This window comes from Acinonyx jubatus, chromosome X (assembly GCF_027475565.1).
Source record: "Acinonyx jubatus isolate Ajub_Pintada_27869175 chromosome X, VMU_Ajub_asm_v1.0, whole genome shotgun sequence".
NCBI classification, from domain to species: domain Eukaryota; kingdom Metazoa; phylum Chordata; class Mammalia; order Carnivora; family Felidae; genus Acinonyx; species Acinonyx jubatus.
The window spans coordinates 69,605,465-69,631,692 of NC_069389.1; the positions used below are offsets into that span (position 1 = coordinate 69,605,465).

A 26,228-nucleotide genomic window follows, 5' to 3' on the forward strand; every position below is an offset into this window, starting at 1 on the left:
TCAACTTATATTATAAAAATAATTCTATATTCAGAATGTTACTTAGTTTTTAGCTGGAGGAGGAAAATTCTTAGACATGTGGAAGAATTGCTTATACTTTGTTTATTCCAGCTGGTTGTACTGAAAACAAAACCTGCCTAGTCACTTGGGATAACATTTATAATACTTAAATTCTTACACTATTGACATTACAGCTATGTAAATAGCTTCATAGTTTAATGGAAAACACAAAATGAGAGAAAGGCCCCTGGGGAGAGTTTAGGCAATAGGCCAGAAAAAAGCTGAAAAACTTAAATTTATGCCAATAATGTGCATGTAGGAACTACAATGAAAATGAGAGGGAAAAACTCACACTGGGTAAATATAGTTTATTGTTTATTTTTAGTTTATAGTTTAGTATTTAAGAAAATGGCATCATTACAATTAAGAGACTTTTTGTTAAGTTAGTACAGAACAGAAAGTAACTGACATATATAGTATGCATGGCAGAATGAATTAAGTAAATATTTTATGGGGAAAAAATTTATAGATCCAAGTTTCTATTTGATATTTTTCTTTCTTTCTTTTTTTTTCCTGAATCAATTGACAGGATAGTTTTAAAAAACTATTTTCCCTTGTTTTGTTTTATATTATGATTCCATTATTTACCTTATTTGGCTATAGTTTTCCTTCCTCTTCCAGAGGAAGTTGATAGAATAGCATTGCCATATTTAGAAACTTTTGTGATATTTATGGGGAAAGGCTACCCTGTACTTGTCCCTCATACATTAAAATCACCCTTTTGAGTCATTATTTTAATGTTTTAAAAAAATTATTATTTTGTTGTGCTTTAGCTTAGTCTGTTATCTTATCTACACCCCCTTTTTCTTCCAATTCTGTGCCTTTGAAGAAACCTTACTGGTGGTAGGAGACAGTCTGTAATTGTTGGCCCACACAGGGATCAAAACTTTTGCTTTGGCCCACCCCAGGGTTCTAACTAACCAGTCTATATTCATGATGAGTCAAATGCTAAATTGCAAATAACCTTTTTTCAAATAAGCAGCCAACTATTTTTATACTTGGGTAGTTACTTACTATACTGCCGTACTGACCTCAAAGAGTTCATGCAACCTTTAGAAATAACATCATACTGTTAAGAATGATCCGTAATAGAAAATAATCATAATTATTAGGTTCATCATCTTTATCATATCAAATACTGTTCAGTAGGCATATATTTGTCATCTTTCCATGCTAGCTAGAAGTTATGTAGATGATTTGAATACAATGAGAGCTTCCGGAAGGATTTTGAAATTGAAAATGAGTCTGATGTACATCACCTAAAGGATATGTGGCAAGATAAAAACATTGAAGAATTATGCAAATAGGTAAAATATTTACATTATGTACTTGATACGGCTAAGTGTATCTTAGGTATGAGGACCGCAGGTAAATTCTTTTTGGAAATAGAAAAAGATTCAATTAATTTTGAGAGTTCATATGTTGACTGAATCTGGATATAGGAAAATGATCTCTCCTTTGATCTTTCTAGAAAGTTTCAAGAAGGGAAAGAATATTTAGGAGCTATTAGTAAGAATAGCAATGAAATGGTTTGGTGATCTTTGGAATCCTAGCTTTTCTTGTACCATTTGGGTGAAGCCCTTGCAGGAGAGGAAAGGGATTTGCCATATTTGACCTAAGTTTTTTTAGGGATGCAGAGTTAAAAGATCAGCTTTACTTACTCTAAAAAGTTCTTGCGGAGAACTATGAAGCATACGATATTAAATGAAGTGATAAACTAGGGTTAGGTAAGGTTTAAGGCACAGTGTGACGCAGATAATGGGGTAAGATGACAGCATTCCTTACAGCAGCAAATAACCATGCTTAGTGGTGTTAAAGGGTAAAAGAACAAGTTGGGAATTACAAGAACTGGGATAAGCAGGCGGTGGACTGGTTTAAGATAAAAAAATAAATTCATACAGAGGAATGCTTAGGAGACTGGTATATTGGAACAATTTGCTATTTTAAAATAGCAAATACTTTAGTCATGAAATTGAATGATGAATGTTGACCTATTCTTTCCCCTTTCCTATATGGACTTGGTGTGTGCATAAAGTTAGGTATGCAAAATCAGATTTATTACTGTATTAAAGTTGATGGCACTGCCGTAGTTTCCATCTGTTGATGGTGGTGACATTACTTACATATGTGTATATGTGGGGTGTGTGTGTATGCACATGCACCTAGCAGTTTTTTCCCCACTCTGTGTGCCCTATTTCTCTCTTTTTTTTTTGGTAGCTATAGTTATTTCTTTAAAATCTGACATGCTTTCTCCCTCTACTTAAGAATAAGTCACATTCATTCTGAGAATTGATTTGACCATGCTGTCTAGGGTGTTTCTCTACAAACTTTTTAATCAGCAGAAGGAATTTATTTAAAGCTGTAATTACTAAAAAAAAATTTGTAGAAATTTGTTAGATAACTTTGTAATGTAATGCATTCCAAACGCTGAACAACTTTACTGATTTATATAGTTATTTAATCCCAGCCATTTCTAGATACGTATTTGTAGAATTTTAAAGATTATGCCTTTATTTACCTGTATGCCTCCAGCTTTCTCTTTCAGAGAAGATAATTTCTTGTCATCATGATTAAAATGTTTTAATTCATTATGCTTGCCAGAATGCTGGTGTATAGAGCTAGCATTTTCAGTCTATCATTTCTCAATATGACTCCAAAAAGACAAAGTACAGGATCTCCCCAAAGTATTTATGCATTCTGAATATTTTTATTTGCCTTTATTTACAAAAGAAGATAAAAAAAATTAAAACAAAGCAGAAATATTTAATAAACAAGAAAAACATTGAATAAAAATAAATTAAATCAAGTTTAGACTCTCCAGAAGAGCTGATGTATTTCTTTTTTTTATATAGATTTTATTTAGAAAGTGCCTATCAGCCAAATGCAGAAGCAGTAGTAAAATATTTAGACTACATCCCTTGTTGTCAGTTTTCTTTGGTTATTTCTTTTGCCTGATGATTACACTTATATCATTCAAAATAATTCAATCCAGATGACAGCAGCTCTTTGTTACATTTAATAACTTGCAAGAGCAATGTACTCTTACCTTAACTAGTCTGTCCTTTATCTTCTTTTTTTAAATATGAAATTTATAGTCAAATTGAATTCCATACAACACCCAGTGCTCATCCCAACAGGTGCCCTCCTCAATACCCATCATCTGCCCACCCCTCCCTCCAACCCCCCATAAAACCTAAGTTTGCTCTTAGTTTTTAGGAGTCTCTTATGTTTTGGTTCCCTCCATCTCTAACCTTTTTTTTTTTTTCTTCCCCTCCCCCATGGTCTTCTGTTAAGTTTCTCAGGATGCATATAGGAGTGAAAACATATGAATCTGTCCTTCTCTGTATGACTTATTTCACTTAGCAGAACACTCTCCAGTTCCATCCACGTTGCTACAAAAGGCCATATTTCATTCTTTTTCATTGCCACATAGTATTCCATTGTGTATATAAACCACAACTTCTTTATCCATTTGTCAGTTGATGGACATTTAGGCTCTTTCCATAATTTGGCTATTGTTGAGAGTGCTGCTACAAACATTGGGGTACAAGTGCCGCTAGGCATCAGTACTCCTGTATCCCTTGGGTAAATTCCTAGCAGTGCTACTGCTGGGTCATAGGGTAGGTCTATGTTTAATTTTTGAGGAACCTCCATACTGTTTTCCAGAGCGGCTGTACCAGTTTGCATCCCCACCAACAGTGCAAGAGGGTTCCCGTTTCTCCCCATCCTCTCTAGCATCTATAGTCTCCGGTTTTGTTCATTTTGGCCACTCTGACTGGCGTGAGGTGATATCTGAGTGTGGTTTTGATTTGTATTTCCCTGATGAGGAGCGATGTTGAGCATCTTTTCATGTGCTTGTTGGCCATCTGGATGTCTTCCTTAGAGAAGTGTCTATTCATGTTTTCTGCCCATTTCTTCACTGGATTATTTGTTTTTCAGTTGTGGAGTTTGGTGAGCTATTTATAGATTTTGGATACTAGCCCTTTGTCCGATATGACATTTACAGATATCTTTTCCCATTCCATTGGTTGCCTTTTAGTTTTGTTGATTGTTTCCTTTGCTGTACAGAGCTTTTTATCTTCATCAGGTTCCAATGGTTCATTTTTGCTTTTAATTCCCTTGCCTTTGGGGATGCGTCAAGTAAGGAATTGCTGCAGCTGATGTCAGACAGGTTTTTCCCTTCTTTCTCCTCTAGAGTTTTGATGGTTTCCTGTCTCACATTAAGGTCCTTTACCCATTTTGACTTTATTTTTGTGAATGGTGTAAGAAAGTGGTCTACTTTCATCCTTCTGCATGTTGCTGTCCAGTTCTCCCAGCACCATTTGTTACAGAGACTGTCTTTTTACCATTGGATATTCTTCCCTGTTTTGTCAAAGATTAGTTGGCCATACTTTTGTGGGTCTAGTTCTGGGGTTTCTATTCTATTCCATTGGTCTATGTGTCTGTTTTTGTGCCAATACCATGCTGTCTTGATGATGACAGCTTTGTAGTAGAGGCTAAAGTCTGGGATTGTGATGCCTCCTACTTTGGTCTTCTTCTTCAAAATTACTTTGGCTATTCGGGGCCTTTTGTGGTTCCATACAAATTTTAGAATTGCTTGTTCTAGCTTTGAGAAGAATGCTGGTGTAATTTGGTTGGGATTGCATTGAATGTGTACATAGCTTTGGGTAGTATTGACATTTTAACAATATTTAGTCTTCCAAACCATGAGCAAGGTATATTTTTCCATTTCTTTATATCTTCTTCAATTTCCTTCATAAGCTTTGAATAGTTTTTAGCATACAGATCTTGTACATCTTTGGTTAGATTTATTCCTAGGTATTTTATGCTTCTTGGTGCAATTGTGAATGGGATCAGTTTCTTTATTTGTCTTTCTGTTGCTTCATTATTAGTGTATAAGAATGCAACTGATTTCTGTACATTGATTTTGTATCCTGCCGCTTTGCTGAATTCATGTATCAGTTCTAGCAGACTTTTGGTGAAGTCTATTGGGTTTTCCATGTATCATATCATGTCATCTGCAAAAAGCGAAAGCTTGACTTCATCCTTGCCAATTTTGATGCCTTTGATTTCCTTGTGTTGTCTGCTGATGCTAGAACTTCCAACACTATGTTAAACAACAGCGGTGACAGTGGACATCCCTGTCGTGTTCCTGATCTCAGAGAGAAAGCTCTGTTTTTCCCCATTAAGGATGATATTGGCTGTTGCCTTTTCATAAATGGCTTTGATGATGTTTAAGTATGTTCCTTCTATCCTGACTTTCTCAAGGGTTTTTATTAAGAAAGGATGCTGAATTTTTTCAAATGCTTTTTCTGCATCGATTGACAGGATCATTTGGTTCTTATCTTTTCTTTTATTAATGTGATGTATCACATTGATTTGCAAATGTTGACCCAGCCCTGCAGCCCAGGAATAAATCCCAGTTTATCATGGTGAATAATTCTTTTTATATGCTTTTGAATTCGAGTTGCTAGTATCTTATCGAAAATATTTGCATCCATATCCATCAGGGATATTGGCCTGTATTTCTCTTTTTTTACTGGGTCTCTGTCTGTTTTAGGAATCAAAGTAATGCTAGCTTCATAGAATGGGTCTGGAAGTTTTCCTTCCCTTTCTATTTTTTGGAATAGCTTGAGATGGATAGGTATTATGTCTGCTTTAAATGTCTGGTAGAATTCCCCTGGGAAGCCATCTGGTCCTGGACTCTTATTTGTTGGGAGATTTTTGATAACTGGTTCAATTTCCTCGCTAAATATGGGTATGTTCACACTTTCTATTTCTTCTTGTTTGAGTTTTGGAAGTGTGTGGATGCTTAGTAATCTGTCCATTTCTTCCAGGTTGCCCGTTTGTTGGCATATAATATTTCCTAGTATTCCCTGATAATTTCTTGTATTTCTGAGGGATTGGTTGTCATAATTCCAATTTCATTCATGATTTTATCTATTTAGGTCATCTCCCTTTCCTTTTGAGAAGCCTGGCTAGAGGTTTATCAATTTTGTTTATTTTTTCAAAAAACCAACTCTTGGTTTCATTCATCTGCTCTACAGTGTTTTTAGATTCTACATTGTTTATTTCTGCTCTGATCTTTGTTATTTCTCTTCTTCTTCTGGGTTTGGGGTGTCTTTGCCATTCTTGTTCTATTTTCTTTAGGTGTGCTGTTAGATTTTGTATTTGGCATTTTTCTTGTTTCTGGACATAGGTGTGTGGATTGCAGTGTATTTTCCTCTCAGGACTGCCTTCGCTGCATCCCAAAGTGGTTGGATTGTTGTATTTTCACTTTCATTTGTTTCCATATATTTCTTAATTTCTTCTCTAATTGCCTGGTTGACCCATTCATTCTTTTGTAGGGTGTTTTTTAACCTCCATGCTTTTGGAGGTTTTCCAGACTTTTTCCTGTGGTTGATTTCAAGCTTCATCACATTGTGGTCTGAAGGTATGCATGGTATGATCTCAATTCTTGTATACTTATGAAGGGCTGTTTTGTGACCCAGTATGTGATCTATCTTGGAGAAGGTTCCATGTGCACTCGAGAAGGAAATATATTCTGTTGTTTTGGGATGCAGAGCTCTAAATATATCTGTCAAGTCCATGTGGTCCAGTGTATCATTCAGGGGCCTTGTTTCTTTATTGATCCTGTGTCTAGATGATCTATCCATTATTGTAAGTGGAGTATTAAAGTCCCTTGCAATTACCGCATTCTTATCAGTAAGGTTGCTTATGTTTGTGATTAATTGTTTTATATATTTGGGGCTCCCGTATTCGGCGCATGGACATTTATAATTGTTAGCTCTTCCTGATGGATAGACCCTGTATTTATTAGATAATGCCCTTCTTCATCTCTTGTTACAGCCTTTAATTTACAGTCTAGTTTTTCTGATATAAGTATGGCTACTCCAGCTTTCTTTTGACTTCCAGTAGCATGATAGATAGTTCTCTATCCTGTCACTTTCAATCTGCAGGAGTCCTCAGCTCTAAAATGAGTCTCTTGTAGACAGAAAATAGATGGGTCTTGTTTTTTTTATCCATTCTGATACCCTATGTCTTTTGGTTGGACCATTTAGTGCATTTATATTCAATGTTATTAATGAAACATACGGGTTTAGAGTCAGTGTGATGTCTGTAGGTTTCATGCTTGTAGTGATGGCCCTGGTACTTTGTCTCACAGGATCCCCTTAGGATCTCTTGTAGGCCTGCTTTAGTGGTGATGAATTCCTTCAGTTTTTGTTTGTTTGGGAAGACCTTTATCTCCTTCTATTCTAAATCACAGACTTGCTGGATAAAGGATTCTTTGCTGCATATTTTTTTTGTTCATCACATTGAAGATTTCCTGCTATTCCTTTCTGGGCTGCCAAGTTTCAGTAGACAGATCCATCACGAGTCTTATTGGTGTCCCTTTATATGTTAGAGCACGTTTATCCCTTGCTGCTTTCAGAATTATCTCTTTATCCTTGTATTTTGCCAGTTTCACTATGATATGTCATGCAGAAGATCGATTCAAGTTACTTCTGAAGGGAGTTCTCTGTCCTCTTGGATTTCAATGCCTTTTTCCTTCCCCAGTTCAGGGAAGTTCTTATCTATGATTTCTTCAAGTACACCTTCAGCACCTTTCCCTCTCTCTTCCTCCTCTGGTATCCCAGTTATGCATATATTATTTTGTTTAATTATGACACCTAGTTTCTAAGTCTCCCCTCATACTCCTGGATTTTTTTTATCTCTCTTTTTCTCAGCTTCTTTTTCCATAATTTTATCTTCTATTTCACCTATTCTTTCCTTTGCCTCTCAATCTAAGCTCTGGTCACCTCCATTTTATTTTGCAGCTCATTTATACCATTTTTAAGGTCCTCCTGACTGTTTCTTAGTCCCTTGATCTCTGTAGGAATAGATTCTCTGCTGTACTCTATACTTTTTTCAAGCCCAGCAATTAATTTTATGACTATTATCTTAAATTCATTTTCTGCTATATTGCCTAAATCATTTTTGATTAGTTCATTAGCTGTCGTTACTTTCTGGAGTTTCTTTTGAGGAGAATTCTTCCGTTTCGTCATTTTGGATAGTCCCTGGAGTGGCAGGGAACTACAGAGCTCTTCCTCTGTGCTGTTTGGAGTATCTTGCATTGGTGGGCAGTGCCGCAGTCAGACCTGATGTCTGCCTCCAGCCCACCACTGGGGCCACAGTCAGACTGGTGTGTACCTTATCTTCCTCTCTCCCAGGGGCAGAACTCACTGTGGAGTCGTGTGGCCTCTGTCTGGGCTACTTGCACACTGCCAGTCTTGTGGTACTGCTTCAATGGGATGTGGTGTATTAGCTGGGGTGGATCAGCAAGGTGCACAGGGGTGGGAGGGGTAGGCTCAGTTTGCTTTGCCTTCAGTGGTCCCCTTGTGAGGGGCCCTGCCGCACCAGGAGATAAGCATACCCATAGGAGGGATGGATCCGCAGAAGCACAGCATTATGTATTTGTACTGTGCAGGCAAGTTCCGTGATGGGAAGTGGTTCCCTTTGGGATTTTGGCTGGACGATGGGCGAGGGAGATGGCACTGGCCAGTGCCTTTGTTCCCCGCCAAGCTGATCTCTGTCCTCTGGGGCTCAACAACTCTCCCTCCCACTCTCTGAGCAGAGCTATTGACTTATAACATTCCAGATGTTAAGTCCTGCTGGCTCTCAGAACACACTCCGTCTGGCCTCTCTGCTTTTGCAAGTCAGACTCGCGGGCTTTGCCTTGCCAGGTGGACTGGGTGCCCCTCCACTACCTCAGCTCCCTCCTGCCAGTCCATGTAGCACACACCACCTCTCCACCCTTCCTACCCTCTTCTGTGGGCCTCTCGTCTATGCTTGGCTCCAGAGAGTCTGTTCTGCTAGTCTTCTGGTGGTTATCTGGGTATATTAGGCAGGTGTGGGTGGAATCTAAGTGATCAGCAGGAAGCAGTGAGCCCAGCGTCCTCCTACGCCACCATCTTCCCGGGCACCTTTTTTTTCTTCATGTATCAATATTAAGGAAACTGGTGTCTAAACTTATTTTTGGTAATGTATCTAATTATTTGGAGATAATATTGATTGATATTTCTGCCCTTTTATATAAATAAAGGGTAGGTTGGAGACTTAAAAGCCAAATATGTGGTTACAGGCTCTGTTAATCCAGGGCCAGATCTACTTGCTTTTCATTCTATTCTTAGTACCTGGCATGGCTCATTGCATATACAGGTTGTTGAATATATAAATAAAGGCCAGCTTAGATTATCTCTCAATTTGTCCTTTATAAAACCTTAGATTTTGTGGACTTGCAAAAATACAGAGAATACATTTATATACTTTTATGAAGAACACAAAAATTGGGATATTAACAAAGCTATATAAATAGTGTGAAAAATATCTCCATGGATTCACTTTAACTTGGCCCTATCATTTTTTCTTTTACCCACTGCATTTCCCCTCATACTTCCTATAAATTGTATCCACTAGTGTTTAAGTAAGCCAAATATTATTTTGATTTGGGAAAAGAAAAACACTTGGGATATTGAATTAAACAATTCTTTCAAATGTAATCTAAAGGTGTTTTTGGAGGATGAAGTTCTAATATTTAATAATATAATTCAAAGAATAATGAGAAGGATTCTACATCTCTTCGTTGTTTTTAATAAAATTACTGTTTTGAAGTGGGTTTCAAAATTTATGCTGTTTCTTTTCTGAAATGTAGAATGTTTAGAATTTCATAAAGATATATCAGACATAGCAATAACACAACCTTTGGAGATGAAAATGAGAATTTCCTTTGTGTCAGTATTGCACAAAATGCAGAATATTTTCAAACAGGCTTTTATAGAATTCATCAGATTTCAATGAACTCTAGTGACAGATTCCTATCAATTTATGCAATATTGTGGAAAGGTTTGAGGAAGTATAGGCTAACTTATCTGGCATTTCTAAACTTCTTTTTATAGTTTGAATTATATTTTCTGTAATACATTTTATAGTTTGTATTATAGTTTTATATTGTGTGGCTCTAAACCTGCAGTGTCCAATATGCTAGGTAGTAAAACCTACAGTGTCCCATAAGCTAGGTAGTAACCAGCTTTTTGTAATTCTTGAGTACTTGAAGTGTGGTAGTCCAATTTGAGATGTCCTGTAAGTGAAGTACACATTAGGTTTTGAAGACTTAATATGAAAAAAAGAATACCAAATATGTTTGCAGTATTGATTATATGTTGGATTTATAATATTTTGGATATACTGGGTTAACTAAAATATTATTAAAATTAATGTCACTGATTTCTTTGTCTTTTTAAAAATATGACTACTAGAAGATTTAAAATTACATGTATAATTCACATTGTATTTATTTTTATTTAACAGTGCTTTTCTAAACTGTTTTAATTCAATTTTATCTGAATCTGGCAATTACACTGTAGGTGGTAGTTAGAGACTGGCTTTATAGAAGAGAACTGAGCATAAAGGATCTAATCCATTAGTTCACTTCCTGGAGCCAACTGGAAATGCTTATTATTGTACCAGTCACATTTGATTGAAAGATTATCTTGTCCTGAGGGGACAGACAGGAAGATGGCAGCATAGGAGGACGCTGGGCTCACCACGTCCTGCTGATCACTTAGATTCCACCCACACCTGCCTAAATAACCCAGAAAACTGCCAGAAGACTAGCAAAACGGACTCTCCAGAGCCAAGAGTAGACGAGAGGCCCATGGAAGAGGGTAGGAAGGGCGGAGAGGTGGTGAGTGCTACACGGACTGGCAGGAGGGAGCCAGGGCGGTGGAGGGGCAGCCCGCCTGGCAAGGCAGAGCCCCTGAGTCTGACTTGCAAAAGCAGAGGGGATGGATGGAGTGAGTTCTGACAGACAGCAGGACTTAACATCTGGAATGTTTTAAGTCAACAGCTCTGCTCAGAGAGCAGGAGGGCTAGAGGACAATGGGAGGGAGAGTTGTTGATCCCAGGAAGACAGAGCTCAGCTCAGCAGGGAACAAAGGCACTGGCCAGTGCCATCTCCCTGACCCATCCCCCAACCAAAATCCCAAAGGGAACTAGTTTGCTGCCTTGAAGTAGTCTACATTTTAACTATTGAGTTCATTGAGTAAATATCCTCTGTTCTTTAGGGTTGAGTGTTAAAATAATCTAGCCATAGCAGTCATATATAGTAATTTTTTAATGGATTCATAGCTTCTCCAATGAAAGACCGGAAGCTGCAGAAGGCAAACTTACATTCCTCTCATGATGGTTTTTAAAAACGTTTATAGCCAGACTTAAGTCAATTTTTGTGTGTCTTGAAAAATTGGGGTCATTTTTTAACCAAATTGGTTTTATTGAATTATCTAAGGATGAAGTAATGGCCTACGTAATGCTCAGAATAATTTTTAAAACCAATTGAGGAAAAGAGGTGAAAAAGAAAAATGAAACAAATGCTATTTCACTTAGAATATTGTGTTCAAATGGATTTAATGACCAGAAACTTTTTCATAATAGTCATGAATCACAAGAATAATGTGAGCTTTTGAAGATATGTATCCAACTGAGAAGATTAAAGATCAGACAGAAAATGTGAATGTGATGATTGTCATAGGTAGTGTAGTGAATGAAATGATAGAATTATTTAAATGTATGAGTCTGAATGCCATACACAGAGTGACTCAGCAACTCTGTTATAATATCATTACATTGCCACAGAATCATAACAAATATAATAAAAACAACATAATAGCAGTGTAATGAGAACAATACCAGCAGTCATTTGTATAGTCTCTTAAAATTTAGAGTTCTTAGTAGTTACATTATTTCCTCAAGATTAGTTGTATAATTTGTACCATTAAGTACACAGTGGTTGTTTTGAATTTTCACTAGTCATCTATTTGACTTATGCCTTTTTAAAAAAACTCATGAAGTTAAACTTGTAAATAAACTGTTATTCTCTTTTTGGTAAATATTTTTTTACAGTTTCTCTTTTGAGAGAGAGAGAGAGAGAGAGAGAGAAAGAGAAAGAGAAAGAGAAAGAGAAAGAGAAAGAGAAAGAGAGAAAGAGAAAGAGAAAGAGAAAGACAGAATTCCAATCAGGCTCCACAGTGTCAGTGCAGAGCCCAATGCGGGGCTTCATCCTACAACCCTGGGACCAAGTCTTGAGCCAAAATTAAGATTCAAACCCTCAACGGACTGAGTCATCCAGGTGCCCCTGTGATAAAGCTTTTAAGGCGACATTGGGAAAACATGCAAAAGAATGAAACTGGATCATGTTCTTACACCATATACAAAAATGAATTAAAAATTGGTTAAATACCTAAATATGAGACATGAAACTCTAAAAATCGTACAGGAGAACACAGGCAAGTAACTTTTTTGAGATTGGCCATAGCAACTTCTTTCTAGATATATCTTCTGAGGCAAGAGAAACAAAATCAAAAATAAACCATCAGGACTTCATCAAAAGAAAAAGGTTCTGCACAGCAAAGGAAACAATTAACAAAACTAAAAGGCAACCTACAGAATTGGAGAGGATATTTGCAAATGACATATTTGATGAAGGGCTATATCCAAAATATATAAGGAACAAATAAAATTCAACACCCAAAAAAGGAATAATCCAATTAATAATGGGCAGAAGACATGAATAGACAATTTATCCAAAAGGACATACAGATGGCCAACAGACATATGAAAAGATGCTCAACATGGCTCACCAGCAGGGAAATACAAATCAAAACTATAATGAGATATCACATCACACCTGTCAAAATGCCTAAAATAAAAACACATAAAACAAAAGGTGTTCACAAGGATGTGGAGAAAGAGGGACCCTCTTGCACTGTTGGTGAAAATGCAAACTGGAACATTCAGTCTGGAAAATAGTATTAAGTTTCCCCCAAAAGTTAAAAACAGAACTATCATATGATTCAGCAATCACACTACTAGGTATTTACCCAAAAGATTAAAAATTACAAATTCAAAGGGACACATGCACCCTAGTATTTATAGCAGCATTATCTACAATTGCCAAACTGTGGAAACAGCCCAAATGTTCATCAACCAATGAATGGATAAATAAGATGTATATATACACTGGAATATTACCATAAATTAGAATGAAGTCCTGCAAATTGCAACAACATAGATGGTACTAGAGAGTATAATGCTAAGCAAAAGATGTCAGCCAGAGTTAGACAAATACCATCTGATTTCACTCATATGTGGAATTTAGGAAATAAAATAAATGATCAAAGGAGAAAAAAAGAGAGAAAGAGTAAGACCAAGAAACTGACTCTTAATTGTAGAGAACAAAATGATGGTTACCAGAGTGGAGTTGGGGAGGGGGATGGGTTATAGATGTTGGGGATTAAGGAGTGTATATGTGATGAGTACAGGGTTATGTATGGAAGTGTTAAATTACTATATTTTACACCTGAAACTAACATAACACTTCATGTTAACTAACTGGAATTGAAATAAAACTTTAAAATAAAGGCTTTGAATTAACAATGAATTTTCCATATTTAGTTTGAGTTTTTATGGTCTTGGTGAAAAAAATCATTTGTTTTTTTCTGTATTGTCAAATCCATAATAGACATTTCAAGGTCCAGAGAAAACTCATTTTTTTAGTGTTTATTTTTGAGAGAGACAGAGTATGTGTGGGGAGGGGCAGAGAGAGAGGGAGACACATAATCCAAAGCATGCTCCAGGCTCTGAGCTGTCATCACAAAGCCTGATGCAGGGCTCGAACTCATGAACTGTGAGACCATGACCTGAGCCAAAATTAGGACACTCAACCAACTGAGCCACCCAGGCGCCCCCAGAGAAAACTCATTTTAACAAAAAAGAAAATTTTTTGTTTTATATGGATTGACAAGCATGCTCAAGATACACTGTTGGCTGCCACTGAAACATGCTCCATCAGGGAAGTCTACAAAGTATCCCAAAGTAAGCTGAAATGTTAACATAGAATATCAGAATCTTGGGAAAGTTTGAGCAACAAGAAGTGAACAGGTTTTCTTTTTTCATTTTGTTTGTAGGTACAAAAAAGAATTCCGTGAGTGTTTACATCTTCTTATGACATTTTGCACTGCTACGGTTTTGAACAAGTTAGACTAGAATATTAAATAAAAACCACCAAGTGAGCTCAGGGTTCTGTTTCCACTGGTACTGACAGTAATCCTCTCTGACAAAAGAGGGTTTCTTCCATTACTAAAAGCTGTTATGTAGTTCCCTCTGTAGCCTCTATAGTATATAGTAATATACACTGAGAAAGATAAAAAGGACCAGAAAAAAGCAGACTGAGAAGAAATGTCATTCATGTGAAACTTGGAAGAACACTTAGGTGTTCCAGATGTCCCAGATAAATGTATATTATTTCCATCTTTACTGAGATATAATTGACATATCACAATGTACAAGTTTAAGGTGTACAATGTGATGATTTAATACACAAAAGTATTGGGAAATGTTTACAACAATAAAGTTTTAGTTAACATATCCTTCACCTCACATAATTATCATTTTGTTTTTGTTATGGTGAGAGCATTAAAGCTTTATTCTCAGCATTTTCAACTGTATAATACAGTATTGTTAATAGTCACTATGAATCCTATTCATCTTATAACTGAAAGCTTGCACATTTGACCAGCATTTCTCCATTTCTCCAATCCCTCAGCCCCTGGTAACCACCATTCTATTCTTTGTTTCAATGAATTTGTTGTTTTTAAATTCCACATATAAGTGAGATCATACAGTATTTGTCTTTCTCTGACTTATTTCACTGAGAACATTCCAGGCAAATATCTTGATTATAGACATGTAAGTTATCATTGTGTGACTTACATATAACAGTGTACATTGGAGACTCAAAACCTCATTTATAGAATGACAGATTTATAAATGGCTCAAAGACTTATCTATGAAGTTACTTTCATTAGAATTTTATTTTTAGATTAACAAAATTTTACACTTATATGGCTGGATGAGAGTTGTACCCTAATTAAAAGTTGTGCTTGTGTATTTTGAATTACATTATGAAATGAAACTGTTAAGACTATAGGATACAATTATGTCATTGGAGAATTATTGTAGAACATCAATAAAATCATTCTTAGAAGAAGTATAGTGTTGTGGTCGAACACATGAACTTTGGAACCAGACTGAGGAGACTCTAACCCTAGATTCCTCATTTGCTAGTTATGTGATCCTGGACACGTTGCTTAAACTGGGTGTCTTTTAGTTTCTTAATCTGTAAAATAAGGATGATGATAATAATAGTATCTACCCCTAAGGCTAACTTAAGAATTAAATGAGTTATTATTTGTAATGGCCTTAGGACAATGCCTGATATACAGGAAGAGTATATGTGTCAGTGAAATACATACATAAAATTGGTGGAAGAAATACTTTCATCCCTAATCCATGAGATTATAGGTTGCTATTTTCTTTAGTGGTGTCTAGAAAAACATTGCCTTTTTAGGCTCTCATAGGTAAATATGTAAAGCTCGCATATGGTATTGCGATTTCTGTGATAAATTTGCTGGGTGTTTCAGATTTATCCAGATTAATTTTAGCTTTCCTTTTCTACTTTCTTTTTTCATATACCTTCTGTATACCAGCTAGTGTGCTAGGCACTTAGAACTTTCACTAGAGCATGGGTCAAGAAAATAAAAGGAGATGAAACTCCATTTTTCAAGTTATTGGTACCTTTGATAGATGATTTGGCTGGAAGAACCATTATGCTGCAATTGTGGTAATAAATGCATGGTTTAAGTTCATTTTTTTTTGGTCTTTTTTGAGGGGATTATGTAAATAGATTGTTAAACTGTTCTGTAAAATCAGGCTAAGAAATTAACCCTGCATTTAATTTTTCAATGGTGGCATATTATCACGTGTTTATTGTACTAAGAAAGAAGAACAGGGGTGCCTGGGTGGCTCAGTTGGTTAAGCATCTGACCTCAACTCAGGTTATGATCTCATCGTTTGTGGGTTTGAGCCCCGTGTTGGGCTCTTCCTCTCTCTCTGCCCCTCCCCCATTTACTCTCTCTCTCAAAAATAAATAAATAAACTTAAAAATTGTGCTTTTTCAGAACTTGAGGTGTTTTTTTCAATTATGATATCCTGATTGGTTACTGTATAATATTTTTTCAATCTCTCCAAGAAAAAAAAAAAACTTATCTCGATGGTTCACTTATTCATCTTGATATGCATACTTAACTCTGTGACTCAAGTAAAAGTATAGAAACATATTTTATTATGCAAAATCATTTTGTAGTCTGAAAATACTGAGGTACAGCTGCAGAAATTTCTAAACTATCTATTTCATGTGTGACCAGTTTCCATTTTGTCTTTGTCATGTGTATCCATAGAAGTCCCTTCCTCCCACCACTGTTTTTTCCTGAATTCTCTTCAAATGGAATTTGGTGGAAAAAGTATCATTTGTCAGAGCTAAATTAAAGGAATGCCAAGTGAGTAAATGGGTTGTGACTCATAATCTGATGACGGGTTTAAATTTTGAAAAACATCTAAATTCTCAATTCTAGCCTCTGTTGTGGCAATTAATTCCCATAATTGTCAAGAATTTTCATCAACAAGGTTTTCAAATTGTGATTAAATATAAGATTATTTCAGAAATAATGAGAAACTTATACTGAAAATTTTTGTATTTCCCAGCTTGTATTAACTTGAAATTTTAAAATATTTTAAGTTTATTTATTTTGAGAGAGAGAGAGAGAGAGAGAGAGAGAGCACACGAGCAGGGGAGGAGCAAAAAGAAAGGGATAGAGACAATCTGAAGCAGGCTCCATCTGTGCTATCACCATAGAGCCTGATGTGGGTCTTGAACCCATGAACTGTGAGATCTTGACCAGAGCCATGATCAAGAGTTGGATGCTTAACCGATTAAGCCACCCAGGTGCCCCTAACTTGAACTTTTAAATTATATTCCTATTAGCAGAAACTTAAATCATAACATACTAAAACTTAAATTTGACCTGAATCAGAGCAAATGTGACTAACAAAAATTTTGATCCATTCAATATTAAGTTCTCAAAAACATGTGAAGTGTGACTTCAAAAAAATTTCCCAACTGCTTTTTATTGGGTTTGGATACATAAATAGGGGCTGTTTTGGATTAATTCTGAAAGGAAAATACAATTGCAGATTTATATTGTTTCTAAAGGCCTATGGACCCTGTAGCAGTGTATATAAATGGGTTTCCATTTAGTAAAATGTTAGTTTGCATACTCCATTTAGAGGAAACTGAGCCACCCAGGTGCCCCTGCATACTCATTCTTAAAGCAGCCTAGCCACCCTTTTTACAAATAAAATAAAGGATTAGTGATCCAAAGAAATGAAATCTCTGTCTCCACTAAATTTGTGGCATTTGCATTATGAATATTTTTATTCCATAATAATTTATGAGTATTGACTGATTTTAACTGAGTTTGATTTACTAGTAAATATATTCCAGAATACCTTAATATATCTTCTGTAATTGCCCTGTGGGAGATATATAGTTCATTAATCAATAATTAATTTATAATGTATTATGAAATATGAGCTGTACTTTGAGTTATAGATTTCCCACTGGACAATACCATAATTCTAAAATTTCCGTTGATGTACTATTAAAAATTAAGTTATGTTCATAAGAAAATTTTTATCAACTATCTTTTGAATTAAGGGTATAGTGGAACCCTTCAATTAGTGTTCACCTTTTTCTCAAAATCAGTTGACTCTTGTTTTCATCTTGTTCAAGACTAAATTCCTGTGGCAAAGTGGAACTGAGGCCAGTTGCATTGTCCTCTTCCTGAGTTTTTTTTTTAATATTTAATATAGAAAGCATAAGTATGAATACAACACAACTAGTTTTCTCCTTTGGTTCATTCATGTGATGGAGTATATTAATTGATTATCAAAAGCTGAACCATACCTAGAATAAACCCCACCTGCTCTTGGTGTAAAATTCTTATACGTTGTAAGCTTGATTTGCTAATATTTTGCTGAGGTATTATGAGAAGTTAGTCTGTAGTTTTCTGGTAATGTTTATACCACCTCTTTTTTACCCATTTATCAGTAGATGGACATTTGGACTCTCTCTATAGTTTGGCTATTGTTGATAATGCTGCTATAAACATCCAGGTGCATGTGCTCCTTCGAAACATTATTTTTGTATCCTTTGGGTAAATATGTAGTAGTGCAATTGCTGGATCACAGGGTAGTTCTATTTTTAAATTTTTGAGGAATCTCCACACTGTTTCCCAGAATGGATTTACCAGTTTGCATTCCTACCAACAGTATAAGAGAGTTTCCCTTTCTCCACATCCTTGCCAACATCTGTTATTTTCTGTGTTGTTCATTTTAGCCATTCTGACAGGTGTGAAGTTGTATCTCATTGTGGTTTTGATTTCTATTTCCCTGATGATGGGTGACGTTGGGCATCTGTATGTTTTCTTTGAAAAAATGTCTATTCATGTATTTTGCCCATTTCTTTTATTTTTTCCAAATTTTAATTTAAATTCCACTTAGTTAACATATAGTGTAATATTGTTTTCAGGAGTAGAATTTAGTGATTCATCACTTACATATAACATCCAGTCCTCCACAAAACAAGTGCTCTCCTTAATACCCATCACCTATTTAGCCCTTCTGCAGCCCACCTCCCCTCCATCAACCCTCAGTTTGTTCTCTATAGTTGAGAGTCTCTTATGGCTTGCTTCTGTCTCTTTTTTTTCCCTCTTCCCTTATGTTTGCCTGATTTGTTTCTTAAATTCCACATATGAGTGAAATCACAGGGTAGTTATCTTTGTCTGACTTATTTTGCTTAGCATAATACACCCTAGCTCCATCCACATTGTTACAAATAACAAGACTTCTTTCTTTTTGATGGCTGAGAAATATTCCATTGTATGTGTGTGTGTGTGTGTGTGTGTGTGTGTGTGTGTGTGTGTGTATATGCCACATCTTTACCCATTCATAAGTCAGGACATCTGGCCTTTTTCCATAACTTGGCTACTGTTGATAGTAGTGCACATGCCACTTTGAATCAGTATTTTTGTATTCTTTGGGTAAATACCTAGTAGTGCACTTGTTTGGTCATAGGGAAGTTATATTTTTAACTTTTTGAGGACCCTCCATAATATTTTTCAAAGTAGTTGCACCAGTTTTCCTTCCCACGAACAGTGTAAGAGGTTCCCCATTTTCCCCATCCTCCCCAAAATCTGTTGTTTCCTGTGTTGTTAATTTTAGCCATTCTAACAGGTGTGAGGTGATATCTCATCCTTGTTTTGATATGTAATTCCCTGGTGAGGAGCGATGTTGAGCATCTCTTTGTGTGTCTGTTGGTCATCTATGTCTTCTTGCGAAAATATATATTCATGTCTTCTGCACAATTCTTGATTATTTGTTTTTGGGTATTCAGTTTGCTAAGTTCTTTATAGATTTTGGATACTAACCCTTTATCAGATATGTAATTTACAAATATCTTCTACCATTCCACAGGTTACCTTTTAGTTTTGTTGATTGTTTTCTTCACTGTGTAGAAATTTTTTATATTCATGAAGCTCAATAATTTATCTTTGCATTTGCTTCTCTTACCTCAGGAGACATGTCTAGTATGAAATTGTTCAGACTGATGTCAAAGAGGTTGGTGCCTACGCTCTCTTCCAGGATTCTAATGAATTCCTGTCTAATATCTATGTATTTCTTAAATTTTATATTAATTTTTGTGTATGGTTTAAGTGGTCCAGTTTCATTCTTTTGCATTTTGCCGTCCAGTTTTCCAAACACCATTTGTTGAAGAGACTATCTTTTTTCCATTGGATATTCTCTGCTTTGTCAAAGATTAGTTGACCATATGGTTGTGGGTCCATTTCTGGATTTTTTTATTCTGTTCCATTGATCTAAATGTCTGTTTTTGTGCCAGTACCATACTGTCTTTATTGTTTCACTTTTTAATATAGCTGGAAGTTCAGAATGGTAATACCTGCATCTTTTCTTTTATTTTTCAGGATTGCTTTGACCATTTTTTTTTTATTGATAAAACATTTTAGGATTGTTTGTTCTAGTTCTGTGAAAAGTGCTGGTGGTATTTTCATAGGGATTGCATTAAATGTGTAGATTGCTTTGGGTAGCAAATTTTATCCATATTTTAATCAATATTTTTTCTTCAAATCCATGAGTATGGAACATTTTTTCATTTCTTTTTGTTACCTTCAATTTCTTCCATTAGTGTTCTGTTGTTTTCAGAGAACAGATCTTTCACCTATTTGGTTAGAATTATTCCTAGTTACTGTATGGTTTGGGGGGTAGTTCTAAATGGTATGGATTCCTTGGTTTCTTTTTCTGCTGCTTCATTATTGGTGTATAGAAATTCAACAGATTTCTGTATGTTAATTTTGTATCCTCTGACTTGACTGAATTTGTGTTTCAGGTCTAGCAATTTTTTGGTGGAGTCTTTCAAGTTTTCTACATACAGTATCATGTTGTCTGGGAATACTGAAAGTTTCACTTCTTCCTTGCCAATTGGGATGTCTTTTATTTCTTCTTGTTGTCTTATTGCTGAGGCTAAGACTTCCAGTACTATGTTAAATAACTATAGTGAGAGTGGTCATCCCTGTCTTGCTCCTAAACAAAGAGGAAAACCTTTAGTTTTTCCCCACTGAGGATGATATTAGCTGTGGGTCTTTCTTATATGGCCTTTATGATGTTGAGGTATGTTCCATTTATCCATACTTTTTTGGATGTTGTATTTTGTTAAATGTGTTTTTTTTTTACATTTACATGATAAGAATCATGTGGTTCTTATCCTTTTATTAATGTGGTGTTTTATGTTGATTGATCTGTCAATATTGAACCACCCTTGGAGCCTAGGAATAAATCTCACTTGATCCTGCTGAATGATTATTTTAATGTACTGTTGGATTTGATTTGCTAGTATCTCGTTAGAAATTTTGCATCCATGTTCATCAAGGATATTGGCCTGTAATGCTCCTTTTTAGTGGGGTTTGTCTATTTTTGGAATTAATGTAATGCTTTCCATGTAGAATGGGTTTGGGGGTTTTCTGTCCATTTATACTTTTTCAAATGGTTTGAAAAGAATGAGTATTAACACTTCTTTAAATGTTTGGTAGAATTCCCCTTCAAAGCCATCTGGCCCTGCACTTTTGTATTTTGGGAGATCTTTGACTACCAACTCAGTTTCTTTGCTGGTTACTGGTCTGTCAAATTTTCCATTTCTTCCTGTTTCATTTTTGGTAGTTTATATATTTCTAGGAATTTATTGATTTCTTCTAAATTGTGAGATTAGTTGGAATATAGTTTTTATAATATTCTCTTATAATTTATTGTATTTTTCTGGTGTTGGTTATGATCTCTAACCACTCCTTCATGATTTTATTAATTTGGATCCTTCTTCTTTTCTTTTTGATAAGAGTGGTTAGGGGGTTATCAGTTTTAGAGTTCTTTCAAAGAAGCAATTCCTGGTTTATTTGATCTGTTCTAGTGTTTTTTTGTTTGTTTTTATAACATTTATTTCTGTTCTGCTTTTTATTACTTCCCTTCTTCTGCTGACTTTAGTCTTGATTTACTGTTCTTTTTCTAGCCCCTTTAAGTTTAAGGTTAGGTTGTGTATTTGAGATTTTTTTTTGCTTCTTGAGTTAGGCCTATATTGCCGTATACATCCCTCTTATGACCGCTTTTTGTACATACCAAAGGTTTTGGACTATTGTGCTTTCATTTTTATTTGTTTCTATGTATTTTTTTTTTATTTCTTCCTTAAATTCCTTGTTAACCCATTCATTCTTTAGAAGGATGTTCTTTAACTGCAATGTATTTGTTGTCTTTCCAATTATTTTTTTCTTGTGGTTTACCTCAACTTTTATAGTGTTTGTGGTTGGAAAATATGCATGCTCTGATCTTAATCTTTTTGTACTTGAGACCTGATTTGTGACCCAGTATGTGAGGCATTGTTGAGAATGTCCTATGTGTTCTTGAAAAGAATGTTTATTCTATTTTAGGATGAAATGTTCTGAATATTTCTGTTAGTCGATCCAGTCCAGTGAGTCATTCAAAGTCATTGTTTCCTTGTTGATTTTCTCATTAGGAGATCTGTCCATTGATTCAAGTGAGGTGTTCAAGTCCCCTACTATTATTGTATTATTATCAAAGAGTTAATTTGTTTTTTTTAATGTTTTATTTATTTTTGAGAGTGAGAGAGACAGAGTGTGAGTGGGGAGGAGCAGACAGAGGGGAACACAGAAGCTGAAGCAGGCTCCAGGCTCTGAGCTGTCAGCACAGAGCCCAATGTGGGGCTTGAACCCATGAACTGTGAGATCATGACCTGAGCTGAAGTCCGACATTTAACTGACGAGCCACCCAGGCGCCATGTACTTTGTTTTTAATTGTTTTATATATTTTGTTTCTTCCAAGTTGAGGGCATATGTATTTAAAATTGTTAGATCTTCTTGTTGGATAGACCCCTTTATTATGATGGCGTGCCCCTGTTCATCTCTTTTTAGTCTTTGGTTTAAAATCTAGCTTGTCTGATATAAGTACGGCTACTCTGGCTTTCTTTTGATATCCATTAGCATGGTAAATTGTTCTCCATCTCCTCACTGTTTATCTGCATGTGTCTTTAGGTCTAAAATAGGCCTCTTTTAGGCATAGTATAGATGGGTCTTGTATTTTTATCCATTCTGATACCTTATGTATTTTGATTGGAGCATAGTCCATTTACACTCAGTGATTATTGATATATATGAATGTAGTGCCCTTTTTTGTCTGTAAAGTCATTGTTTCTGGAGGTTTTCTCTGTTTCTTTCTAATATTTATTACTTTTTCTTTCTTTCCCACTGAAAGAGTCCCTTTAAATATTTCTTTCCAGGTTTAGTGGTCATGAACTCTTTTTTTTTGTTTGTCCGAGAAACATGTTTTTTATTTGTTACTAAATTTTTTTAATGTTTATTTATTTTTGAGAGAGAGAGACAGAGACAGAGACAGGCAGAGAGAGAGGGAGACACAGAATCCAAAGCAGACACCAGGCTCTGAGCTGTCAGCACAGAGCCCGATGCAGGTTTGAAATCATGAACTGTGAGATCATGACCTGAGCTGAAGTCAGTCGCTTAAGTGACTGAGCCACCCAGGCAGCCCTGTCTGAGAAACTCTTGATCTCTCCTTATGTTATCAATATCAGTCTTACTGTATAAAGTATTCTTGGCTGCATGTTTTTTTCCCATTCTGCATATTGAATATATCATGCAATTCCTGGCCTGCCAAGTTTCTGTGAATAGGCCTGCTATTAAACTTATTTGTCTTCTCTTGTAAGTTAGGGATTTCTTTTCCCTTGCTGCTTTTAGAATTCTTTTCTGTTTTGCAAATTTTACTACAATATGTCTTGGTGTTGTCCTCCTTTTGTTGATTTTGATGGGAGCTATCTGTGCCTCCTTTATTTGGATATCTGTTTCCTTCCCCAAATTATGGAAGTTTTAAACTATTATTTCCCCCAAATAAACCTTTGGCTCCTTTTCCCCTCTCTTCTTCTGGGACTCCTATGATATGAATGCTATTACCTTTAATGGGTCACTGCGTTTCCTAAATATACATTTGTGATCTTATATTTTTCTTCCCCTCTTATTTCAACTTCATTATTTCCCCTAATTTTATTTTCTATATCAATTATTATTTCCTCTGCTTACTGCATCCGTGTGGTCATTATAATCAGTCCATTTTGCATCTCATTTATAGCATTTTTTTTCAACCTGACTACTTCTTAAGTCTTTTAAATCTGTGGTAAGTGATTCCCTGGTGTCTTCTATGCTATTCTCAAACTTAGGTAGTATCCTTATGATTGTCACTTTAAATTCTAGATCAGACATATTACTTATATCTATTTCAATTACATCTCTGGCTGTGACCTATTCTTCTTCCTTTTCAGATGAATAACTCTATTTTTGAATTGTGTCTGGGTCTCTGTCTTCTTCTCTGTGTTAAGAATGCCTGTTATGGTTCATGTTCCTGAGAGTAATGGCTTTATTAAGAAGAAGTTGTATACTATTCAGGGCCTGGAACTTCAGGAAGTGTATCTGTTGTACGCTTCTGCACTCTGCTGCTGTGTTTTAGCTGCTCTTTCCTTCAAGTCAGTCCTTTGCAGAGTTTCTCTTTGCCTGCATTGGGGAGTATATGGACTTTGTCCAGAGTGTGGTGAGTTTTAACTAGTTGTGCTCTGGTCTGCTTGTTAAAAGAAGCCATATCCTATTTCCACTAGAGGTTGAAGATTTTCAGCACTCTATGGTCAGTAGACTTTGTTCATGTAGGTTTTTTTTTCCTCGTCTTTTGGAGGAGGAGCCTCCTCCTCTGGTTCTCAGTCACACTTTCTCTAGTAAAGAAGCACCTGCAGAACACAGGTTGATCGGGCTTGGTGTAAGCACCTGAGGCCTCCACTGTTGGTACTGTTTTGTTCCCTGAAGTTGCTCTGTGCTAATGGGTGGAGGAGAAAAATGGAACCTGCCATTTCCCTCATCCCCAGAGAGTGGAGTTTGCGGCCCCTGTTGTCTGGGAAGCCCTAGCAGAAAAGGAAATAATCTCCCTTTGTGTATCCCAAGTCTCTGTCAAATATTTTTCTGGCTGTCAAAACAGCTAGATAAATATCAAATCATTCTGAACAAAGAAGAAATCCTTTACCCTGTCTGTTTCTGGGCTATCTGCCTGCCTGGCAGTGCAGGGAACCTGTATTTTATGTCAGGCAGGCCAGCTGAGCTTCAACACTCCCCGCTTTAGGGACCTGGCCTTGCACAGACTCAAGCAGGCTCTCTGGTGGGAGGGTCTTGCTGGGTTGGGACTGATGCAGGTTTGTCCAAGAAGGACAGTTGCACTGGCACACAGAGCCAGATAATTTAGAGCAAAGCACAGCAAAAAGCCAATGTCCAGGTTAGCTGCCTTCAGCAGGTATCTCTGCCGCTATGCTAAGGAATGGGGCTGTGCAATGACACCCTCCATATCTTTTGTCCCCTGTGGGGCAATGCCATCTCTTCCAGATGCACTTCCAGAAGAAGTAAATGTCTCTCCTTGTGTGTCTCAGGGGATCCTCCTATCATGCAGTCCACTCCAGAGCCTCTGCCCTCCTCCACAGGGGCACCACTGTGCCCACCAGACTCCACACCGACCATGGAATGGACTTCTAAAACTCTCGTTTTTGAGTTCCACTGGTTGTCAAAACTCATGATAATCAAACACTCTCATTTTCCTAGTCAATGGTTTTGGGGAAGGGTGTTTCTTATTTTATCCCCTGTGCACTGAGCTCTTTCTCTCTCCCTCTCTCCTCTCTATGACCAGGGCTCCCTCCCATCTGAAACACCCATAATCATTTTTCTCCCTCTAATCATATGTCCACACTTCTTACCTTCCACAGTGGAACCTCCCTCTGTTAACAACCTCCCTCTGGTTGTGCAGTTCTGTCAGTCTTCAGATCAATTTCTTGGGTGTTCAGAATGATTTGGTACTTATCTAGCTGTGTTTGAGGGAGGAGGGCAAACATAGGGTCCTCCTACTCCACCACTCCTCCTCCTTCATCTGATTGTGTTTTTAAAGAATTGGTTCATTTCATAAAGGTTATCAATCTATGGGCATATGATTGTTTATAATATTTTATATTATCCTTTTAATATCCACGAAATCTGTAGTGATGTCCCTCTTTCATTTCTGATATTAGTAACATTTGTGTCTTCTCTATTTTTTTTTTTTTTGCTTTCTATGGTTAGAGTCTTAGTGTTTTTATAAAATTTTTCAAAAAATCAACTTTTGGTTGTGTTGATTTTTCTCTATTGATTTCCTGTTTTCAGTTTCATTGATTTCTATTTCTCTTATTAATATTTTTTGTTCTTACTTTAGATTAAATTTGCTCTTCTTTTTCTAGTCATAAAGTGATTTTCAGATTTTTATTGAAAATGGTTTCAGATTTTTATTGTTTTAAAATATAGACATTCAGTGCTTGCTTCAACAGCACATATAGTAAAATTGGAACAGAACAGAGAAGATTAGCAAGCATGGTCGCTGCACAAAGATGGTATGTAAAATATATGGATTTAGTGCTCTAAATTTCCCTTTTAGTACTGCATTCACTGGATCCCTCAACGTTTGATGAGTTGTATTTTCATTTTCATTTAGTTTGAAATATTTAAAAAAATATTTAAAATTTTTCTTAGTTCTTT

General features: G+C 36.1%; 1 protein-coding gene and 1 pseudogene across 1 annotated transcript in view; both read left to right on the top strand.

Moving 5' to 3' along the window:
- DACH2 (dachshund family transcription factor 2) overlaps window positions 1-26,228 on the top strand; it is a 775,171-nt gene that overhangs the window by 305,177 nt on the left and 443,766 nt on the right. The gene's annotated exons all lie outside the window — the stretch shown is intronic.
- On the top strand, window positions 26,005-26,118 carry LOC113597454 (uncharacterized; annotated as a pseudogene).